General features: G+C 32.9%; 1 protein-coding gene and 1 long non-coding RNA gene across 2 annotated transcripts in view; one reads left to right on the top strand and one right to left on the bottom strand.

Annotated features, from left to right (window-relative positions):
* Window positions 1-16,097, bottom strand: part of LOC139519167 (uncharacterized) — a 33,713-nt gene extending 17,616 nt beyond the window's left edge. Inside the window, exon 1 of the mRNA XM_071311024.1 lies at window positions 16,009-16,097. The gene's annotated coding sequence lies outside the window, so the exon portion shown is untranslated. The remainder of the gene's footprint in view (window positions 1-16,008) is intronic.
* LOC139519174 (uncharacterized) lies at window positions 6,887-11,708 on the top strand. The gene is made up of 3 exons (XR_011663531.1): window positions 6,887-6,971; window positions 10,852-10,939; window positions 11,572-11,708. It is a non-coding gene; the product is annotated as an uncharacterized lncRNA (long non-coding RNA).
* Window positions 16,098-19,137: the final 3,040 nt, after the last annotated feature.

The raw sequence follows: 19,137 nt of genomic DNA on the forward strand, positions 1-19,137 counted from the left end.
TGAGAATGGGAATGGGGAATGTGTCAAAGACCCCCCTTTTTTGGACTATCAATGCATTTGAATGGGGACATGTAATTACCCCCCCCCCTTTTTGTCCTGGGTTAGGAAACCCCTTTTTAAAATGACTGGATCCGCCCCTGAAGGGTCTGTCATTAAGTTTGACAACTTCAGACATACTACTTTACCAAAAAAATTGACACATTTCATCCAATTTAATTTCATTCTTTACTTGCCATTTCATCCATAATATTTTAAAGAAAGAAATTTGGAAGGAGTATGATTTTAATTTGCAAGTTATACACTATCCAAACTAGAGACCTAATAGAGTAGATATATACTTGACTAAGGGAGCTACCATTTGATTTTTATGGGGGGGGGGGGGGGGGCTAGGATGAAAAATTTTATCCTGCATTTTTTTTTAGCTGTAATCTCTGTCCTGCCTTTTTATTTTTCACTCTGTTCGTTCCTGCCTTTCTTTTTTTAGTTTATCCTGACTTTTTTTACCTAAATTGTCGTCCTGACTTTTTTTTTTTGCTAGTGTCTCATCCTGCCTTTTTTTTCTCTCAAAACTCCTGTTCTGCCTATTTTTTTCAAATTTCATCCTAGCCCCCCATAAAAATCAAATGGTAGCTCCCTAATTTAAATCAAACTTGGGGTGACTGGGGACAAAGATTTAAGGGAATAGATGACAGTTTACCTACAATGATCTAGCTTCATGGCAATGGCATACATTACAGACTACATCATGTACATCATGGTCATTCTTAATTGTGTTTAAACTTTGGGAGTTCATTTTTTTAATGTTTAAAGCTAACAATTTCAACTACATACATTTATCAAGATTTGATTCTACATTTATATATAATTGTGTATGTCACATGTATGTACATGATGTATTTTAATGTAAAGCATCTAAAAACTCATTAGCCGTTTCATATTTATTTCAGTTCTTCAAAAGGCAAATTTATATGAGCCTATGCCTGAAAACAGAGATTTCTTATTAAGGAGAAAGCCCCGCCCCCCCCCCCTTTTTGGTGTGAAATATTTTGTTGATTATATAGGGAATCACTGAAGCATGACTGGAGCAAGCATCCCCCTCTGCCCCCCCCCCCCCCCAAAAAAAAAATTAAAAAAATGGAAATTTCTGGATCTGCCCATGTCAACCTTTCACTCAGGTCATTTTTGAAGAGTTGTCACACAAAATAAATTATATCAAATGTTCATATGTATATGTTTTAGCTCGTGTAGGTGTAAGGAGGCAACCATTTGATTTGTAGGGCGAAAAGGGTGAATAATCTTGCCTTGTAAAACTTGTGCTATAAATAAAAATTAATACATTTCCATTTAAAAATCCGTCAGCCCAATATCATCCAGTGAAATAGATTATTATCTGTTTTCGAAATTATATGGAAGTACTTAGTAGTTCAGACGCATTGCAAGGCATTTTTTCTAAGGAGACGTTTAGACTCATTTAATTGGGGGAATGGAACCAATAAATTGATAGGATCCGATATGATCTTCCCAGTACGGAGCACCTATTTTTTTTAGGTAATTATTATTAGTGTCGGTGATCTCACAAGTAAATCAGAGAAAATATTGCATGCAAATTGATAAGCAGAGAAGAGACAATTATCAACTTGTGTATTATTCATTTTCTCGCAGTTATTTACGGTAAATTAACTATATGTATATATATCCCAAAACAGGTGTTCGGTTCTAGTACTATACAATTTAGTAAAACTGCTATATTTTGGGGCCGAAAAGGGGTCTTACTGAACCTACTCCTTTATAAATCTTAAGTAGGAATGCGTGGGTTCCATTTCATGAGACCTACACGGATTTTTTTATAAAATAAATTTAAAAATTATAAATACAGTTTTCAATTCTTTCCCGGCATAGATAAAAAAAAAATATGAAAATAAATAATCTTTTGAAAATAATACGATATGGTTTAATTATTTCACTTCATTATAATGATAAATCCTTTAGATCTGAAATGTTTAATTAAAACGAATTTATCATTTTGATCTACCGATAAACTTTAAATTGAAGTGAAATGGTCAGTTAAGTAACCTGATTAGTTGCATGGCTGATTACCATCTTACAGGTGACCCAGTAATTTTCCATATGACACGTCTAGCGTGTACCCTCGGGGTGTGTATAACTTATTTTTTGGGGAACATCCTGTCCACGTGTAATACTTAGCATATATTGCAACATTTGACATTAAACAAATTTTCTTTGTAGCATCGGAGGCAATTTCATGTTCAACCACACAGAGAATTTCACAAAAAAAATATGATAAAATCATAAGAAAAAGAATAAGAAATACCTGAGACTACTATAAAATAGTAGTCTCAGGAAATACTAACAAATAAATTTGGAATTAATAAAACGGGGATTTGTGTATTCAAGAGCTTATTTTCAGTGGACAACAACAAATGGAAGTTTTTAACGACCTTGACTGGCTATAATATATATATTATCGTTCCAGTGGACATATTTCATACCAGATTACTTATTCTTTTTATATATATGACAATTATTGTTCAATCTGATATACGTACCTATAATGTACAGTATTTTGAACAGCTTCAAATATATGGGGTCCGTAGTAATACCGCAAAGGACCTCCTTAGTGCACTAAGGACCTGATGGAATGATACAACTGTTACAAAGGACATGGCATATAAAAATAGACTTGTAAAAATTCATAATTTTAAATTTTACAATTATACCTTTTTTAATTAGAAAGTTATCTAATGTGTATTCGACACGTGCCTCAAAAAATTGATTGTCACCTTTTTAGTGTAATAGGTAGAAATTCACGTTCGCTCAACCTTGACCCGTTCATAATCTGCTAGTATACTGTTTAAACATGTATATATGGTATTTCAAATTGTTCTCTATTTTTTTCCCATTTGTTTGTTTCTGGCGTATTTATTCTGTCTGTTATAATTTTTACTTCTAAAGTAATAAAGTATTTTCAACTCTTTTCAGTTTGGGAATTTTTAATCCTTTTAATTTTAAAAAGACAAATAATTGTGAACACTTCACGGAAAAGTGAGGATTTATATTTGGTTGCTTAACGTCCAGTTGCCAATACTTCATTCATTTTTCTGATGTCAGGGACCATGCCTCACAGCAAGGTTTTATAAGGATAGAACATAGGCAAATGCAAATAGATTCTATTGACTATATCTTTGCTGCTTTGGTCTCTGCATGTATAATGATTCATTATGTTTTATGGGATACTTAACTTCTGTTCTACAAATTTTATATTAAAATATATTCTGATTTTTCATTTTTAATGAGATTTTAGTTTCTGTTGGTTAGAGGCAGTACAAAAAAAATGTTTTAATCATAATTAAGGTGAACCCAGCCCCCCCCCCCCCCCCCCCCCCCCCCTGTCAACGTGACACCCAACCACACCGCTTGAAAATCTTAAAATATTTTTTAATGTTATCTTTACTATATATTGAATAGGGTGACACGTTGTCGCTACATAACCAGATAAAATGGATCTTGTTTATACAAAAAATATTTCAAGATTGTGGTTTCTCAAACATATGGGAGTCACAAAATTTTCTTAATAAAGAATGGTTAAAAACTGTCATAAAGCAGAGATTGCTAGATCAATATATTCAGAACTGGAATTCCCTCATTCAAAATTCGTCAAAAGGTATAAACTACAAAATTTTTAAGAAAAACTTGAAATTGAAGAATATTTTAATATTTTGGACTTCAAAGACGCTATTGTTTTTTGTCGATTTCAATCGACTAATACTAAGTTGCCGATTGAAACAGGAAGATGGCAAAACGTAATCAGAGAAAACCGCTTTTGCAGTCTATGTAACAATCGACAAATAGGTGACGAATATCATTTTATATTTGAATGCAAATTTTTCAATCAAAAACGAAGAGTTTTTAACTGCATATTTTACAAAACGGCAAAATACAGTTAAATTCTCTGAAGTTATGTCAAGTACAAGAAAACCAGTTCTGAAGAAGCTTTTTTTTTTTTTTTATAGAAAATATAAATGTAATGCATTTGCTTTATGAGAATAAAGATATATATAGTAACTTCTTTAAATATACACAAGTCATAATTACATTGGCTACTTGATAAGTAGAGGATCAAAGGATTTAATTAAGACAATCCAAGACTGCTACCTCTATCATTTTATTATACATATCTTTATTAGCCTCATTTAGGGTAATACAGCAATTGCAAAACGGGTAGATACGATCTGTAATCAAATAATTAAACTAATCAAAAGTTTATTTAGAGTAACCATATGCCGGATGAACAAAAGTTTGCCATTTATTGAAAAACATATGGTTTTATATAACAAGAAAACTTCTCTAGTATTCTAAACATTTATCACGTACCCCCTCCCCCAAACCTCCGCTTCAAGCTCTAGATTCGCGCCTGCACATTGTGAATTATATTTCTTACATCACGATGCTTATTACATTATAAAATAAAATGGTATTCATCTTCAATTGTTGAAATAAAGATGAATTGTTAAAAAAAAGCATTGACATCAGTTTTAGAGTTATTGTTCATAGGAGACAGTTATGATTTATAGTCTCTTTTTAAAACGTAATATAATTTTACCTCTTGGAGTTTTTCTATATTACTTCTGTTATCGGATTTTGAAGAACCCCACGGACACCACATACTCTCATGCATATGTCACTCATTCAAGGTATAATGATAATATATGTAAACTCTTGTGTTGTTAACAAGGAAACGAAATCTCAAAAGCATTTTTGTCTCAATTTGTATCTCAAAATAGGGTTCTTTAATTTAAAAAAAAAAGCTTGCATAGCAATTTCCTTAAAAACAAAATATAACAAAGGCAAAGTTTAAAAACACAAAATTATTTTATTTTTATTTTTCTTTCATAAACTTGAAATTTTACCACGCTAAACCGTTAGGTTTATTCAACAACAACCATTAATTAATCAATAAGTAACGATAAAAAGACAATTGTGTATTGGATTAGGTTGATTGAACATGATGATTAGTGAATTAAATTTTTTTGCAATCAAATCAAATAGACAGTTAAATAAACCTTAATAAATTTTGGTTATTATATATGGGTGCATACAGATCAAAATTAAAGATAAATTTTTATCTTTTTATTGTCAAATTATATATTAAATGTACATAACGGTGGCATTACAGAAAAGTCACTTTTTACCGATATTTTACTGTGTATTCGTAATTGGATTTGACATTCATTGTGTATTATAACATTGTGTGGTGGAGGATTACATATTCAACTCCTTTGGAGGTGTGCCTACATTGGCAGAATTTATATTGATACAGATACACGGATACAGTTGATTGAACATGATGATTATTGAATTTGCAATAAGCCGTTGGTCACGTGCCGAGTGGCACGCGTTGATTAAAAAGTCATTTAACTTCAAAATTACAATATCTATTGATACCTAACTTTACAGATATGAGGTATTTAATCATATCCTCCTATATATCCATATTCTCTGTGATCTGAAAACATCGTTTTAGTGTCCTTAATGCAAAAACTTTCTTCTTAGTCAGCGCCATTAAGAATTCCTTTGCGGTATTTCTACACACCGAAATATATGGCCTTATTGGTAAAGTACCGTGAAAATACCACAGTACTTAGTGTCACTAATAGTCAAATTATTGTGCCGTGAAAACTGGAAATGAAGTTTAGCGGGACATAGGAAATTACAAAAATATTAGAATTGTTTACCTACATAGTGTAAGCGGGATGCGGGAATCTAAAAAAAATAAATAGCCTCACCGGACACAATTACGAACGATTTTTGAACTGTGATTAATATTTTTTTTAAGTAGACTACTTTTCTTGAATTTTTTATACCATAGAATTTAAGATGTATGAAGGCTTTCCATTTTGCATCATATCCCACATAAATTTTTATGCACGTTGGGATACTTTAGTAAGATTTGCGTGACCTCGTTTTACGGGTCAAGAGAGCCACATATGGACGCAATTCCGAACAGCACTATATTGATATATCTTGCAGAAGAAATCAATGACAACAGTCTATATTGATAAAGCATACATTAATCTTTATCTCAAACACATTTTCATAGGAAAATAAAAAGCACAAGTTTGTTTTTTACTTCAATTACTTCAGCAGTGGTTGCAGACGAAATGTCGGTCATGTGTAAAGGAAAGATTTCTGATTTTTTTTTGTTTTTGTGTAAGTTCCTCCTTTAAAGGAGCACTAAATTCAAGTTTATCCATTTCGGTGGTGTACTTATCATTCATCTATGATTTTTTTTTATATTGGTCAACATTTCTTTCGGAGTTCTCTGGACTTTTCAATAAAATTAACATATTTTTTTTGGGCCATAAATAGGTTCACAAGAGTCTAAAAAACGTCAAGTATGGGGTTATTTGGGCATGATAAAAGGCATCACGCATATGAACAGAATCAGGAGATATTTTTCTTTCTATATATTAACAAAAGAAGGCAATATGCACTTACCTTTATGTTTTTTTTTATATAACTTCCAGGTCAGATTGCCGTTCTTATAATATTTTCAGAATGATTTTGTCATTGTCATCAACATTCACCAAGTGCACATAAATTGTATTAGCATGAAAACAAGGGATTTTTAATAGGGTTTTTATTTATAAAAACATTTATTGATAAATATAAACAAATATGATCTCAGAGGGCAAACATTGGAAATCGTTCGTAATTGTGTCCAGTCGTAATTGCGTCCTGTGGGGCTAGTAACTATAGAGCGAGATCCGTGAACAGAACCCCCAATGAGACCCCATTAGTTGTGGCTTATTTTTGGTCTTTTTAGCTAGTTTCCTTCCCCTACATTACTTGTAAGTTGATCGTTTTTGTAAAGCAGCACTCGAGGTCTAACAGTGTATTACCAAGAAATGCACAAAATATTGAAAAAGAAGGTTTAGAAAATTTAAATAATGGTATGCACACACACTCCCCTGTCAGCACAGACAATTATATTTTTGTAAACGCGCCAAACTCATTTCTTCCACAGTGAGACAAGCTTTACAATGTTGATGGTGGTGAAAATCTAGTCCAAATAATTATGACGTCTTGCAAGGCTATTTTATTTCTGGAACGCTTTCCTCTGACGAAGCCGAAATGTGAAACCAAATCAACAAGAAGTCTAACATTTATAATAGAACTTAATATAAAATCGAAATGTAAATGGGGAATGTGTAAGACATAATAGTGTCCTATGAAAAAGTGTCCACATGGACACTTTTTCATTGCAATTTGGTATTTAATAATGTCCATTGCCATGGAATGGTGTCCCTCAAAAGGACAAATTTTTACTGCTAACAATATGAAATAGTGTCCACTCACAGGACAAATTTTCATAGTAGTTGCTATTAAATTGTGTCCTCTAAGGGAAGTAATACAAAGGTCATTACAAAGTTTTATTATACTTAAATTTTAATTAAAATATTAAGGATTGATGAGAAATTGATCAATATACAAATGTAATTTGTATATTGATCAATATACAATTTAACTATTGTCAGTTTATTGTCTTAATTTTGTATGCCATAACCATTTAATGTAAATGTGTTTGTGCGAATAAAATATTGTCTATTGTCTATTGTCTATTGTAAACAAATAAATAATGGATGGAAGGAAGGAAGTGAATATAGAGAAATTTAAGTTCTAAGAAATTCCAAACAAATGGTTATGACAATGAAAGAATAACAATAAGAAGGGAGTGTAAAATCAAATATGAAGAATTTTGTAATATTTATTATGTCAGATAAGAAGGCAATAGAAAATAAATAATGTCCATTGCCATGAAATATTGTCTCCTAAGTGGACAGCATTTTACAGCAACAGTTATGAAATATGGTCCATCTGCTGAACAAATTTTCGTAGTGAATGTTATTTAATTGTGTCTTCAAAGGAAAATAAAATAGAACAGCATCTAACATGTATATATAATTATATTAAAAAATATAGATATGAAGATTAGGATGGTATGAGTGCCAATGAGACAATTTTTATGTCAAAGTAACAATTAATTCAAGTTCGTAATTAAAGTTACAATGCGTCCAGTAATAACAAGGCAATGGAATCATTTAATACTTTAATCGTATCAAAAAGTGCCCTGGCGGACACAATGTCCTGTGAAAAAAATGTCCACCTGGACAATATTATGGTAGTGAATAATGTCCATGTGCATGGACACTTTTTCATACCTAAGGACATATTTTCATAGGAAATTGTGTCCAGGACACATTTAAATAAGTAAATATTGTCAAAATGTGTCCGGTGGACATTTTTTCATGGAGGACATTATTAAATCCTACAAATGTATCAAAAAACCAAAGAGCAGATAGCAGCCAAAGGGCACCAATGGGTCTTCAATGCAACGAGAAAATCCCACAACCCGAGGAGGGTTTCCTAACCAAAGACAAATGGGGGGGGGGGGGGGGGGTCCAACTACATGTCCCCATTCAATACAATACAATACAATATGCTTTATTTGAAAAACACTCCGTCACATTGACATGTGAAACAAGAGGTAAATTACAAAATACAATCACATACAATTAAAAAAAAAAAAAAACAACTTAGAAATAAAATATATGGAAAATTACTTTATATTATAATATTTTAACATTAGGCAGCAACCATTTGATTTTCTGGGGGGGGCTATGGTTTTTTTTGGAAAAAAAAGTTTGTTTCCAGTTTTTGGAGAAAAAAATAATTTGTTTTTGATTCTGAGAAAAAAAAATTGTTTGTTTCACCCTCAGCTGCCACTATATGTAATGCTAAAATTGAAAGAAAAAAATTGTTTTCGACTTGTCGTGAAAAAAAATGATTGTTTTTCGCCACAGGCGAAAAAAAAAGTTTGCACAGAAAAAAAAACCATAGCCCCCCCAGAAAATCAAATGGTTGCTGCCTTATAATATTTTAGTTAACTTTGAAATGAATATAGACACATTTTTAAATCATAAGTTAATATTTGTCAATGACAGTTAGTCCTTTCATTTTTGCTTAATTCTGATATTTCACATAGTACTCTGGGATATGCTGATTTCTGATATTTTTTAACTAATAAAGAATTGCATTCAAATAAATAACGGGAATTCATTGCCAATTGCAGTTAAACACAGATTGCATGTCCTTTCTTCTTTTGGAATGACTTATACCATCTTCCCAGCTCTACTGGGATTTTACATAGCAGCATCTTAATTTTGAAATATATTTACGTTCGAATGGTGTTAATTTTAAAATTCAAATGCATTGATCGTCCAATAAAGAACAATGTAGAAAGGGGGGTTCCAACATGTCAAACCCTCAGACCCTCCTGGATCCCTGCCTGTGAGGCATGCTTTAGCTTGCCATTAAACAAAAATGTATACTAGTTGAGTGATAATCAATCTAATTAAAAACCGATCTCTCATCGCTCCTGTTTCTGATATGTCGCGTGGGAGATCTAACGAAACCCGCTTTGAGGTCACATGTGAGTGACCTCGTAGGTGTGTCTTTTTCGACCAATGAAATTGAGTCTTCCACGATCTTGGAAGTTTAACGTAAGGCAAAGGGATGTAACTCATTTTATTTACGACGAAATCGTCAGTCAAAATAATTCATAAACTTTTTTGATTGGCTTATTAATAGGTCGTCAACTCAATTGCATATCTTTATAAATTCATGACTTTCAGTTCACTCACATGTGACCCCAAAGCCGGTTTCGTTAGATCTCCCACGCGACATATCAGAAACAGGAGCGATGAGAGATCGGTTTTTAATTAGATTGAGTGATAATGGACGTCATATTAAACTCTTTGATATTAAAAAAGAAACTAAAATAAAAATCATAAAAAGGTCACAAAGGCCATAACTTCTGGCTCCTGACGTGGGAAAAGTGCAAAATGCAGTGGGGATGAAAGCCTTTACTGTAAATTCCTGAAATTACAATTATATAAATCATCTCACATCTTTGCGCATTTCTTGAAATTGGTCATATTAATAAATGCATGCAATACTTTCAGAAAATTTCAATAGGCTTTTTTTTAAAAGTCAATCTTGTGCATGATTTATCAATGATTATACTTGCACAATTAACACATGTTGTTCTCAAAACTAAGAGGTGTCTATGCTATTTATGACAATTTTCATGGTTCAGTGGTTATAGTTAAGTTTTTGTGTTTTGGTCTGTTTTTCTAATATTCTATATGCAATAGGTCTACTATATTTGTTGTATGAAATGATTGTAAGGTGTACATGTCTAGTGGGATGATGTCATCTGACCTTGACCTCATTTTCATGGTTCAGTGGTCAAAATTAAGTTTTTGAGTTTTGTCTTTATCTATTAAATACTATAAGCCATAGGTCAACTGTATTTGGTGTATAGAAATATTTTATGATCTATATGTCAGTGGCACAGGTTTTATTTGACCTTGATCTCATTTTCACGGTTCATTGATCAGTTTTTTTGTGATTTGGTCTATTTTTCTTAAACTATAAGTAATAGGTCAACTATAATTGTTGCATTGAAGCCTTGTTAGCTGTATATGTCTGCCTGGCATGGTTCATCTGACATTGACCTCATTCTCATGGTTCATTAGTCTTTATTTATTCATCTTGGTTAATGTTAAGTTTATGTGACAGTTGTGATAAAGCTTTATACTTAGGACTATCAACATATTATCAATGATTAGTAAAAGAAGGCGAGACATTTCAGCGTGTGCACTCTTCTTATTAAACACACATTAATATACATCATGTACATTAAACAGCAAAAAAAAGATATTGATGCAAGATGCCATTCAATAATAACTTTTACTCTTTTATGTATAGGACAAGAACTATAGAAGATACAGAGAAATTATAAACAGCAGAAATGATAGGCAATTTAAAATTTGCAGAAGCAAACTGAACCTAAATGGTAAGGCCACTTTTATTTATTTTTTAAAGTTGTTGAACTTGAAAGATGATAATCCTGATTACTATAAAAATTAAAAGATGTGGTATATTAAATATGAAAACTATCATGGCTTTAAGAAAGCAATTGTAGGCCTGTGACGACCTTCAATAATGAGAAAATCCATACCCTATAGTCGAAGTAGGCAGCTATAAAAGACCCAAAGATGAAAAATTGAAACAATCCAACATGTCCAAACTGTAAAACTAATTGCCTAGTTTATTACAAAATAAATTACAAAAAATAAATATAATCGGTATGAAACAACAACAACAACAACCACTAAATTTTAGTGTCAGACTAAACTTACAAAAACTACAGGCTCTGAACTTTGGACAGGCACAATAGGAATATAATAGCAACCTATGATGTAAATTTTCTGCAAACACAGACTGGACTAATGTAAATCAACTAATTTTTCGCGACTACTTTATTTTGCGTTTTATACTTTCTAGTCTACATCACAGCTAATTATTTTTCGCAAGGTTCAAGTTTACTTAATGAATTTTAATAAAGAAAGATACATATGAAAAACATTTAATGCTGTTTCTCTCTCCATTTATAACATTTTATTTGTTTATTTTGTGTATTTATAGGTGATCAGACATCTTGGTTTTCATGATCAATAGGTCATTACTGAAGAGGAAACTTAAAGTTGAAATTTATTTACAAAGTGCATAATTGGATTAATTTGAACTGGAATGTGTGCTTTCCTGCAAAAAAGAAACAGGAAATTTCATCATTATCACATGATAATGCCAATAAACAAAATGGAGTTCTATCATAGATACACAAAAACGCCATTGCATAAAAGCAACAACATATTATATATATTATTCGAAAGAAAGGAGAATGCAGAACAAATACTATTTTGTTGTTGAAAAAAGGAACACCAGTTTTATCCACTCATTTACATCGCTCCCTCATATCAAATATACGGAAGAAGATCATTGAAGAACAATTTGCAAAAATGTTTTCTCTTAGAATTGAAGGAAAATGTTAAGTGAATGGAATAATGTATTCACTGAATTCTTACGTAGTGGATTGAAAACTGTACACAAGCTGAAACAGAAGAAAATTTTAATTTAAAATAACACGAAAAGTGTATATTTTATTATTTAATCTGCAAATATATAAACAAATTCTTTAGAACACCACAAATGGTATGACATTCAAATTGGTTGCTTATTAATGTATTGCATTGAAACAATTACAAAGAAAACAGAATCATTTGCTACAATTTTTTTTATAAATCATAGTTAAATTTTATAAAAAGTATGAACAATACCTATATCTAAACAGTCAGACTTTATCAATTTTCAATGTCATTAAAATGTTGAGTCAAACATTTATGAAAGTTTTGAATATCATTTGCATCAACTATACAGTCTTGTAATAATTATATTCATACTGTTTGTATACATGGTATAGCGAAGAAATGTATAACAAGAACAAATAAGGGAAATTTGATGTTCAGAAATTTCTTTAGAGGAAATTTGAAGAACAATGATTTCATTAGAGGAAATTTGTTGTCTTGAAGGAAATCTTTTTCCCTTGAAAAAACAATTTCCCTTTGAGGAAAAAACAATTTCCCTTTAGGGAAATTTGATTTCCCTTGAGGAAAACAACTATTCCTCTAAGGAAATTGTTGAAAAAAAGGGGCATAACTTTTTCAACAGTGGTGCTAGAGCCAAACAATTTTAGGACAAATATCAGGGAACCAATACCAACCAAGTTATCAACTTCATTTTGACTTAACTCCAAAAATTAAGGTGAACAACTTTTGCACTCAGCGGAATTGCAAACTTGTCCCGGAGACAAATCTGCTTTTCTGAGATGTTTTACAAGGTTCCAAAAATGTGTTATGCCCTACAGCTTTCCATCCAGCTAAGGCAGAAGTATATTCTCTTTTATTCTCATATATCCAGTATTTGCAACAAATTGTAATTTTTCTGAAGAAAAAAATTCAAATGGAAAATAATGTTTGTATTGTAATATAGTATGTTCCCATGGGAAGAAAAATTGTTCCTATGTGAAAAAAAATTGTTCCCATGGGAAGAAGATTTGTTCCCATGGGAAGAAATATTGTTCCCATGGGAAGAAAAATTGTTCCCATGGGAAGAAAATTTGTTCCCATGGGAAGAATTAATTCCCATGGGAACTTTTTGTATTCATCTTTTCCCATGGGAACTTTAAAGTTCCTATGGGAACTCTAAACTTCCCATGGGAAAAGTAATTTTTCCCATGGGAACTTCCAATGTTCCCATGGGAAATTCTAATATTCCCATGGGAATTATCAAATTTCCCATGGGAAATGTACTTTTAATCAGCTGCAGTGACAAGAGTGACAACAGTGACAAGTTGGGACATATGGCATTTTTTTAATTTTTCAATAATCTATCACTGGGCAAATTTTTTTTTTGATATCTTGTAAACCGACAAAGTCAGATTTGCCGATACCGGAATGGCAAATTTGTCCCGCACAGTGTTTTTACATGTCTGCCTGGCATGGTTCATCTGACCTTGATCTCATTTTCATGGTTCACTGGTCAATGTTTAGTTTTCTTAGTTAATGTTATATATAATAAGTGTATGTGACAGTTGTAATAAAGCTCTATATTTAGGACTATCAACAAAATATTAATGATTAGTCAAGAAGGCGAGACATTTCAGCGCGCGCGTGTGCACTCTTGTTATACATAATTTAATGTATAATATATTATACAAGACAAATGATAATATAACACTGTTTAAAAAACATGCGCGACAAACATGTTACGATAAGGCTCGTGTTTGACCCCCTTATTTTCTCATTTTTTAAATTCTGTTTTTGACGTTCTGGCGTACTAAATTATAATCCTGGTACCTTTGATAACTATTTGAAAGCTACTTTTATATTAAAATATTCCCTGATGCTTGAAGTTTGTTTGGATGAACTTCAAAACCACTAATTTTAGCAACTGGGTGAGGTGAGAAGCCGGTAAACTTTCTGCTATTATTCAAATATTGTAATTATTATTCACTTTTCAGGTGTTTAGTACAACGAATTTTAGTTTTTAAGTGACTGCGCCAAAGTGACCCAGGACTTTTTTTTTTATTCCAATGTCATTAGCACTGTTTTTGCTGTCTAAATCAATGTATTTTTTTCTGGGTCACGTAAGTACACCCTATTAAATTTTATGAAACAATCGTATTTTTCCTTCTTTTGGCGTTTTTGATGCCCCTTTACCCACTCACCTCATCCATTTTCTGAAATTAATGGTTTTGAAGTTCATCCAAACAAACTTTAGACCTAAGGGAATATTTTACGTGATAAGTAGCTTTTGATTCTGTTGAACTTACTTAAAATAAAGCTAATACTTACAATGACCACTGCCCTTTCATCCATCTTGATATCTATATCATTAACGGGAAGCTTAATACAAACATTTATGATAAAAGAGATGATTTTTCATTTCCTATCGTTAATTATCCATTTTTAGATGGTGACGTTCCCTTGTCACCATCTTATGCTGTTTATATATCTCAACTTGTACGATTCGCTCGTGTATGTAACAACGTCTAGATTTTATGTATTACTGAAAAATCATTACACCAGGGTTTTCGATATCACAAACTAGTCAAAACATTTACTAAATTTTTTTATCAGTATAAGGAAATAATTCGTAAATATAATTCAACATGCAGACATCCTATACGTTCAGGTATTTCACATCCAATCTTTTATGGTAATATTCTTTACAAAGCACAAAAATGTCAGTATTCACCTCAAAAGCTTACAAAACCTTTAAACAGACTTATTAAGAAGGCATGACACGGGTTATGTTCTTCTCATATATTTTATGATAGTATGCTACTAAACCCCTAATGGGAGGGATTGTGCCTGATATTCATATGATGAAGACACAATATTTCAATCAGTTTAATTAAGTTCTGGAGCTGGCATGTCAGTTAACTGCTATAGTCTGTTGTTATTTATGTATTATTGTCATTTTTTTGTTTGTTACATCTTCTGACATCGGCCTCGGACTTCTCTTGAACTGAATTTTAATATGCGTATTGTTATGCATTTACTTTTCTACATTGGCTAGAGGTATAGGGGGAGGGTTGAGATCTCATAAACATGTTTAACCCCGCCGCAATTTTGCGCCTGTCCCAAGTCAGGAGCCTCTGGCCTTTGTGCGTCTTGTATGATTTTTAATTTTAGTTTCTTGTGTATAAATCGGAGTTTAGTATGACGTCCATTATCACTGTACTAGTATACATATTTTTTCAGGGCCAGCTGAAGGACGCCTACGGGTGCGGGAGTTTCTCGCTACATTGAAGACCCATTGGTGGCCTTCGGCTGTTGTCTGCTCTATGGTCGGGTTGTTGTCGCTTTGACACATTACCCATTTCCTTTCTCAATTTTATTCCAAGACAGAGTTTCAAAAATGGGAAAATAGGGGGGCCAAAAACGGGCCTTATCGTACCTTGTCATTTTTAATAGTAAATGTTCCTTTTCAAGTTAGCATTGTGACTGACTAAAGTTCCTTGCGTCTCGTGCATTTGCGTCATGTTCACATTAAACTTGTAGTTGATTAGTTGTTTGTGAGTTTTAGAATAAAGTGAGCCGGCCTGGATCCAAACTTATAATTTGGGATGTTATGTCTTAAACAATTATGATCCCCATTGGCAGTGAGGATATGCATTTTATAATGGTTTGACTTTAATTATTTTTTCAATGAGTCCCGCCCTCCTTATTTTTTGTTCTACCCATGACAATAAAACGACTTCTGCCAAAGCTCTTGTATAGTAGTTTATATTTAGCCTTATCATTCTTTCTTTTAAAAAATATGCATGTCGATTCGTAATTAAATAAGAAGAAAATTAAAAAAAAAAAATACTTTATTGTCGTTTTCCTAACATGGAAGCCAAACCGTAATTGATGATGTTCTGTTTATACGTATTCTCTATGTGAATATGTCTTACATGTAAATATTTTAAAAATAAAGGATTGAAATACCACTAAAATTAATGTAAATTGCACTCACCAAAATCTGTAACATTGATAAGATTAAGGCGTTTGATGGTGGGAATTTCCAATACGGAAGTTTATTATTCATTATAGTCATGTTATATTGAATTTGAATGAACTTTAATCTTAAAGTATGTGATCTATTTTAAGACTATTGAGATATGCAACATAAAAATAACACACGATAAATGTGGTGGGTTCGAAGTGTTTTCTTGTTTTTACCTTGAGCAGCCCAACATACTTGATTGATTGATTGATCGATTTTTAGTTGCTTAAAGTCCATGCAGTGGCAAATATTTCATGCATATTCAGGACGAGAACAAATTAACAATAAACACAATAGGTAGGTTCTGTAATAGAGGCGTCCGGATTAAGGTCGAAGAAATTTAGACTGCCATAGGAAATGAGAGTAAATTGGATAGGGACAGAAATTTAGCCTGGCTACACACAGGCACTTGTTTCTATCCATAGGAAGGTCGACTATCCATATAAATAGAAGAACACAGGCCCTTGTTTCTATCCATAGGAAGGTCGACTATCCATATAAATAGTAGACCTTCCTATGGATAGAAACAGGTGCCTATGTTGCTACAGCCTCACCTACGGACCCATCAGAGAGTTGTTGCAATTGTTCTCAACGTGCAAATGGTGTGGCACTCTCTTGACACGAGGCATAGGACTAAACGTCCCAATTCCGCACAGCAAAAAGGGCACCCCGCTTTGGTCAGGGTTTTATCGCGGTCGGAGGAAGACCAATGTTGCCTATACTCAGGGGCGGATGCAGGAATTTTCGAAAGGGGGGGGGGGTGCTAACCCAGGGCAAAGGGGGGGTGCAAAACATATGTCCCGATACAAATGCATTGATCGGCAAAAATAAAGGGGGGTGCGCACCCCCGGAACCCCCCCCCCCCCCCCCCCCCCTGGATCCGCCACTGATACTTCTATTCCCCAGTCACCAAACTTGAAAGTCAAAAGATATACTAAAACCAGAAGTTCATTTCTAGAATTATAATGGCTTTCTGATAAAACTAAGCCTTGAACACAGGTTTCTAGCTACTCATATACGAGAATCTATAGGTACACGAATAGAGAGCTAGTAGCCTACTTTCAAATCAACATTCCTTAAGTTTGAAAGTGTAAAAGTAGAATAAAGTAAATAAAAAATAAGGAAGTTCATAGATCTTACGATTCAAACGTTATCAAGATACTGAATGCCGTGAGTGCATTTTGATCTGTATTGCATGATATTTATCTGTAAGGGAAATACTAGACGAAACACTTTGTATCTAATAAATTATAATTTATTTGAACAGAAGTACTAGTACTTTAATCATCAAAGTTTTGCGCCAAAAACACCAACATATCGTGTATAAATACATATTAAGATAAAAAAAAAAACTGCATCAAAATATTATGCCGAATATTTAATAAATATATTTTTATCGTTTCGCAGAATTGAATATAATGTGACGGTGATTTTGGATTCCTTATTATGTCAGTCACAAATATATCTGATTGGTCCATTTATAATTTTAAATATTAATACATGAAGACAGTTTTGAGAAAATATGCTAAATAATGATCTTTATTTTTGTGAAATTTATAAAAAAAAAAGGTGGATGTATGTAGTAAGTGGAGTGACTGGGATGATACAAGGAAAATTTGACTGCCACTGGATAATGAGAGGGGCGTTGGCTAGAGACTTTTAATTCCTTGATAAGTAATTGAAAAACATTTTTAAAAGACTTGGTAAATGGTTTCATGCAATGCGTAAAGAACTACCGGTATAGTCGTTCCCTTAAAACAATATTGAAAAACTGCGTGTCCTTCGTCTTTTCGCCAAGCTTAATGTTTTGTACATTTTCAAGCATTCTTCGTGGGCTAGTGAACTAAGAAAAAAATGTCATGCAGACTAGATTGACACCGCCACATTCTGTATGTATACGGCCGCTAATATGGCCGCTGGACTAGCAAGACGTGTTAAAATTGGAGGTGAGCTTTCGCCAAATGTTATACGTTAAAACAATACTATGGACAATTGTCGACGATAAGAACTTTGAAATGAAACGTGCAGTCTACTAGTACTGGAAGAAAGTAAATATATCTTTGTTGTTGACTATTATCATAATCAAACATTTGTGTGCATAAATCAAATGAAATCAAATCAGCCCATACGTCATACATAAACATAAACAAACTCACCTGTATTTACTTACCATTGTGAACTAGCCGTAATTAACTGTCTACCTACTCTAAAGGACAAAACTGAGGATCTATACGGAAACTCTAGAATGAACCATGAAAAAGAAAAATAAAGCAGCAAAGAAGGCAGCCAAACGTAAATTAGAAGAGGTCGAGTCCACAATAACTTCAGACGAATCACAATCCGCAACTAAAGCAGTAAAACCACCCAAACCCAAAACGTCCACACCTGCTAATAAAAAAACTATGTATTCCATGCATCATCCACCTCCACCCGTACAACAACTGCCACAGCAAATGTCACAGCAAATGTTTCAGCAAATGCCACAGCAAATGCCACAAGGTGGTGGTAATAACAGCTATATTCCATGTTCACCACAAGGGGGCTTCCCCCCTCCTTCTTGTACAAGTACACCCGGAGCAGCATATACACAACCTATTGCAATGAATAGTAATATTGAATTTCTTCTTCAAGATATGTGTAACCGTTTGGACCGAATGGAATTGAAAATGAACAAATTAGAAACCATTGAAAAGTCAGTTTTAACTCTTGAAACAAAAATGTCAAATATGGAGGGTAACATGCTCGGTATGAAAACTTTTATGGATACGGTTAAACAAGAGGTTCAACAAGTCTCGGAAGATGTAGATGGTATAAAATTCGTTGTATCTGAAGTTGAGGATAGCTGCAAATTAATAAGGCAGGAAAATCATAAGCTTAAAAATGACATCGTTGACATACAGGCCAGATCCATGAGGGATAATTTGGTATTTGTGGGTATAAATGAATTTCAAAATGAGACTACAGACAAAACGGAAGCGACTCTTCGAGAATTTTTTGTGAATGATTTAAAGATGTCTCAAGAGGATGCGGATGTAATCAAATTTGACCGTGTTCACCGCACAGGCTCATTAAACAAAAAACCGCGACCTATAATTGCCA

This window comes from Mytilus edulis, chromosome 4, assembly GCF_963676685.1.
Source record: "Mytilus edulis chromosome 4, xbMytEdul2.2, whole genome shotgun sequence".
Lineage (NCBI taxonomy): Eukaryota > Metazoa > Mollusca > Bivalvia > Mytilida > Mytilidae > Mytilus > Mytilus edulis.